Consider the following 6,278-nt stretch of genomic DNA (forward strand, 5'->3'; position numbering starts at 1 on the left):
TCCCGGCAGAGTTCCAGCCAAAACCAGAGCCTGGACTTGAGGGTCTGGCCACCCTCACAACACTCTGCTTTTCTGCCTCGCTGAACACCGCATCCGACATTGCACGCACATCCTCGCAATCGGGGTCAAACAATCCTTTAATCTCCCATTCTGTCAACCTTTAAACATCTTTGTCCAATGCCACAAGGCGAGCAACATCTTTTTTGCTTCCTATTTTGCTTATTGTTTGTCTTTTTCTATCGCCAGGACCATAGGGTCCTGGGGTGCTGAATTGATTCCACGTTCTTTCTGCCATTCAGGGTGGTTTCGTAGAGTGAAAAACATACGTATCTGCATAAAGCACTTCATCCCATTTTCCTTCTCCCTGAAGGAAGAGCATTAAATTGTACTATTACACTAAATGTATAATACCTATTATAACGTGTGTAGTATTATATTACAATTATATGTACCTTAATGTAATAATGTATTCTATTTTAATGTCCTGTTAAAGGGCCGTTTTTCTCCACCGTCTGGCTTCTAGAGAGGCCACCACTGATTACAATGCTTAATTAAAGTTTTCCTATCGACACTGCCTCCCGGCACTCCCCCCGGATCTCTCCAGTGCTGCAAAACACATCCCAGTGGGCTTTTCTTTAGAATTCCGCCACTCTGTGACTCTCCCATATCTGATGCAAATTTTACCGTTAATAACCAAAATCCAATAAATGACAAACCAATAACCAATACCCGAAATGCATTAGCCAAAAGTCAGGTAACAGTTAACCGGACCTCCAAATGGGGACGCAGCCCCTCCAAACGGGGAAGTTAATCCCCTACCATATGGGACACAAGTCCCCCAGAGGTACACCTGTAAGGTGCTAGCGAGCCGGTATACACCGACCCGTGTGCACGTCTGCACGTCTTAAAGACGGTCCCAAATTGATCGATCGTTACCAATTCAGGATTTAAGGATGTCTTCTTGCCAGAGGGTCTTTGTCTGTCCCCGCGGTGATCCGACTGCGAACGGGGGTCTCTCCGGAAAAGATCTCCGGGGGCAAACCCAAGAGAGTCCCAGACTCATCGGGTCCCGCAGCCGAACAGAGGATGTCCCTCCCACCTGGGTCACCAAATGATTCACAAAAGTTACAGAAATTTAAACTCAGTAACACCAAAGTGTCATTAAGCAGACGCCTTTATTGCCACGCCGGACGCCTGGGGGATATCTCCTCCCAACGCGCGCGCGCGGAAGCAAAACTTCATCCTTTATATACCTGAAAGACGTGAATATTTGCACGTGTCCTGAGAAATCTCCGCCTCCTCGCTTATCTGCCACGTTTACATAACGCTGGTGTTGCAAAACTACACTACGCGTGCGCGGGCGTCTCGGGCGGTCGTCGGTGGTCGTTTGGGGAGTTAGCCCCCTCCTTCTTTTTCCCTTTTATGGTCACAGGTCTCCTGAGGATAGTTCCTTCTCCTTGGATGTTTTCCCCTTCTGTTCTTCAGCCAAGCGGTTCCTTCTTATCATCCGTGTTTGAGCACTCCTGCTAGGACGTTTCTGTGCTCAAGGTGAAGGTATCTCCTCTGCACTCATCAATTTCTCAGTCCTTGCTCTTAACTCTTCTCCTCTTGGTTCTCTCCACCTGTCTTCTCCGTTTCTACTTGTGTTTTAATTTTCATCAGGGCTGCTTTCCTCCTGATGAACTGTTTACATATAGGTACAGTGTTGGCACTGAGGCAAATACAGCCTAAGGACTATCAGAATAGGCCGTTAAACATAATGCCACGGTTGCTAGGCTAAAGAAGTCTATACTAAAGTTAAACTAATCACGAAATCAATAACCTTCCAGAAAGTACATCTCTTCAGAAATTTGTAAAACTGACAGTTGATTAGTTACACATGCTACAACCTTCTAATTGTTTTAGATCCTTGTTTCAGAGGGCACTAAGGGAAGGGAAGAAGTCAGTTAAAAAATAAGGGTAGGCAAATAAGGACCGCGAATGAGAGAAAAGGCGGCAGAAAATTTTAAAAGCAATGGTGATTACGGCAAAAGGAAAAATATTAAGAGGCAGGAATGGCGAACTAAAACGGAGACGTAGATAGAAAATCTAACAAGTGAAGCCACTAAGGGAATACCAGAAACAATCAAATACAAAGGGATACTGAAAAGTCGGCCAGAAAACCCTCTAACACTTAGTTTGAAGCTTTAGAAGGCGGGCATTCCTTACGGCAGCGCTGGGGATCGCTCCACCACAAGCGCTCCGACGGGTTAGTAAAGCACATCAGTTCATATGCAGAAAAGTCATACGTGTCATCAGATCCCCCAAGAAGGGCAGTCATATGGTGAGGAGTCCCCGGAATTCGTTGACATAGTCCAAGCATGCGCAGTAAAATTAGGGTTAGGGTCTTTTCACCCTCAGGTGGTCGTCCACAGTCTTCCTCACGCAGTCTGCCAGTTGAACCTGGGGCTTCCTTTGTCCATATCTAGTCATCGAATTAGCTCCTCGGTCTTTCGGCCTCAGGACGGCACAAGGAGGTCAATTTAACCTGGTAGCAGTGATTTCCACGGGAAGCCTAAGGAGCTTGCTTTGTGTTATCCGTGAGTTTACACGGGAAGCCTAACAAGCTTGCTCATGGTCTGTTTGATCTTGTCGGGCAAGAAGTGACATGTTTAAGGTCTCAGCCAGTGATTTTACTTAAAAGAGTAAGTAAAGACGGAGAGGGGGAGACGGACAGGGAGACAGGGAGAAAGAGTAAAACAGCGATGGGCTTCAAGAGGGAGAGAGAGAAGAATTAAAAGATCCTGGCAGGGAGCCGGACAGGGTAAGACGGCAAAAGAAATGAAACTGCAGCGTGGCTCAGGGCTGACAAGGACAAAATTGCAAAACAGGGACAGGGAGCAGGATAGCGGGAGACAGAGGAAGAAAGAGACTTGTGCTGTGCTACAGGGCCGAGAAGGAAGACCTTGAACATCAGCCAGAGACTAGAGAACAGAGTGGAGGGAAGGCAAAAACGGTGGCTGGGAGCCGGACAGAGAGAGACTGTGAAAGAAAAGAGTAGCAACACGCTACATTGCAGAGGGAGGAATGGAAAAGCAGGGACAGGGAGCCAGACTGAGAGAGGCAGAGGAAGGAAAAATAGCCACAAGCTACAGAGCAGGGAGAGAGAGGACCTAAAAGATGAGGACGGGGAGCTGGTCAGAGTGAGATGGAGAAAGGAGGTATGGGCGGGGGGTGGTGGGGGGGAACCACATCAGCGTGGGAAAGACGGGGGGGCCAGGGGAGAGGCAGTGAGGGCCCGGGATGCAGAATAGGGGCAACAGGGCCCCGAGGGCCTGGGACTCACCACAGCTTTCACTCCCTGCACTGCTGGGAGAGTTCGCCAGTTCAGACGCTTCTTCCTCCTCCTCCTCCTCCTCCTCTCCTCCCTTCGCCTTCTGTAACTCCTGTCGCTTGGCTGTCCTCCACCTAAGAGAATACCGGGGTGTCTTACAGCTCGTACAAGACGGGGCTCCCTACACACGTAGCCTCGCTCGTGCGCTACGCGGCCGCCTTTGGTGACGCGTACAGACCCTGCATGTCGATGGTGTGGCCTGCTGCGGACTACGAAGAGGGATCCTACCTCACCTGGAGGGGCTGGCTCGCTCTTCCCTGCAGCAGGAGGCAGCTGCCGGCCGGCCGGCCTTCGGTTTCTTCTTCCTCTTTACCGTTCTCTGGCCTCTCCAGCTCTGGCCGTGGCAGCTCCCGCCCAGGGCCGGCAAGCGCTCCGCCTGTCCCTTTCTGCAGCCGTGCCATGAGGAGAGCGAGGCTGGGCAGAGACAACCCACGCGAGCCCGAGGCGGGTGCGGTCAGCGGCATCCCCCCCCAGCGCGGCCCCTGGCAGAGGGAAAGAAGCAGCAGCGACCCTTATTACCGTAGTTCCCCCCTGGCCGAAGCCTCTCCTTCCGCGGGGGCCGCCGGAGACGCCGCTCTGCCCCTGCACCGCTGCCAACGGCGTCCGCTTTCACGGAGAACCCAGCGCACGCGAGGCCCGGCTTGCCGCCTCTGCGACAGGGCCCGGGGCCGGCCCGGGGCTACGGGACGGGCTTCAGGGGAGGGGCTGGAGCTGGGGGCAGCTGCGCGGGGCCAGGAGAAGCGAGCGGGGGGGCTCTGACGAGTTGGGAGGCGCCCGGCATCCGCGCCTGGGGGGTGTCCGCCTCCCTCCCTCCTCCCAGAGCCCCGGTAATTCCCCGGGGCTGCCCCGACCCGACTCGCCTCCAGCGGGCCGGCAGCCGGTCGCAGCGGGCGGCTCGAAGTTCCTCGCCCCACCACCCGCGGGCGGCCGGTGCGCAGGAGACGCCCCGCACCCGCCCCAGGGGCTCGCTCGCCTCACCGGTGGTCCCGGCCCTTCACGCCCCGCCGGGAACTGGACCCCGCTGCGCCGCCATGCTGCTCCCGCGCACCGCGCATGCGCCGGACGTCGGCGGCGCGCCGCAGGGGCGAGGGGCGGTGCGCGAACGCCGGGCTGCAGTAGCAGCGAGCACCCGGCGGCCGTGCCTCATTTTGCAGGGCGAGCACCCGCCCACGTTGCGCACATGGGGCGGCAACGGCGCGACCTTACCGGGAAGTAGCAAAGAGCGCGCAGGGACCGCAGAACGACATCGCGGTTACCGGCGGCCGGCAGCGTGGGTCACTGAGGCGCCGCCGCGCATGCGCGGATTCCGAGCTGCGGCGAGGTTCCCCACCGCGCATGCGTGCCTCCCGAGCTGCGGCAATGCGCCCATCGCGCATGCGCAGCTTCTGAGCGACGAGGTGCTGTACCGCGCATGCGCGGCTGCCGAGCTGCAGTACCTAATTTTGGTCACAGGGCGGCAGCACTGAGGGCGGCGAGGAGGCACGCCACCACGCATGCCCGGGAACCCGCGTCGCAAAAACTACATCTCCCGGCATGCACTAGCAAGCACAGCATGACCGCCCGGAAGACCACGCTTCCCGGCATGGCGGGGAACGAACATGGCCGAGAGCAAACCCCGTGCCTCAGGACTACGGCTCCCGCCATGCCGCGAGACGCAGCCTGTCCTGCTGGCTCACCCTGCGAGGACACCGTCTTCCACCCCCCCATCCCCACCGAGACGCGAGCGCTCACCCGCCCTCTGCAGCGTAGTTCCGGGTGGACCCCTCCGCCGGCTCGCACACCCCTCTGCTCCGTGCCTCCGACGCGGACCCCGCCGCCCTGCCTCAGGTCGATCGGGCGGCCCCACTCACCTTCTTTCTCGCTGCAGCCGCAGCCCGGTCAGGCCGGGTGACCGCTCCACCCTTGGCTCCCCCCGGCCCCTCCACGGCCACCGGGAGTAGGGCAGCAGCAGCACCAGCCCCTCCCCCGGCAGCCACCCCTGTGCAGGGAGCGTCCGTCCCCACCGGCCTCACCGCCCGCACCTGGGGCTCCTCCAGCCCCGGCCCACAGCTGGAGCCCAGCTGGAACAGGGGGCCAGCGCCCGACCCCCACCCCAGGGCATCCCCTCCTGCCCCGAGCTCCGGCACAGCCCCTCACCCGGGGCAAAGCGAGGGCGAACGCAGCCGCGAGGGCAAAGGAGGCGGCGCATGACAAGGCCCGGGAGCGGGGCTGCCCCGGGGGGCTCGGGGCCTGCCCCGGGGACACCCCGGCAGTCCTTCCCGGAGCCGCGCTCCTCGGCGCGGCAGGGAACAGGCGGGCGGGCGGCTCCCGGAGCCATGGGCTGCTGGGCAGGGGGAGGCCGCCGAAAACGAGGTGTGAGGCACGGGACGCTACAAGAGAGGAGACCGGGGGCAGGGAGTCAGACCAGGAGAGAGGGAGAGACAAAAAAGTGGCAACCGAGCCGAAAGGAGGAATGAAACAATGGGGAGCCAGGACAGTGAAACACGGAGGTAAGGGGCGGGGAACACCGCCAAAACAACCCCCATATCTGCACCGTACAGGGAGCTGGGGAAAAAAGAGAGCTGGAGAGCAACAAGAGGAGCAATGAGCATGGAAAGAAGGGGGTGCATGGGTGGTGGGAGTCCAAAATAGGGTCATCAGGGAGCCAGAGACGGTGAGATGGAGAACGGACAAAAGCGACAGGCGCTGCAGGGGGGAGAGGGAGGAATGAATGAGCAGGGACAGCCAGCCAGCCAGCGACGGAGAAAGGCAAGAGACCGCACGGGCGACAGCGCGGAGAGGGAGGAATTAAAAGCGAGGGACAGATTGCTGGGAAAGCAGAGGCAGAGAATGGAACAGAATCAGAGCGTGCTACAGGGCCAAGAAGGAAGAAACAGGGACAGGGAGCCAGGGAAAGAAAAAGTAC

This window comes from Phaethon aethereus (assembly GCF_964289735.1).
Source record: "Phaethon aethereus genome assembly, contig: HAP1_SCAFFOLD_109, whole genome shotgun sequence".
NCBI classification, from domain to species: Eukaryota; Metazoa; Chordata; class Aves; order Phaethontiformes; family Phaethontidae; genus Phaethon; species Phaethon aethereus.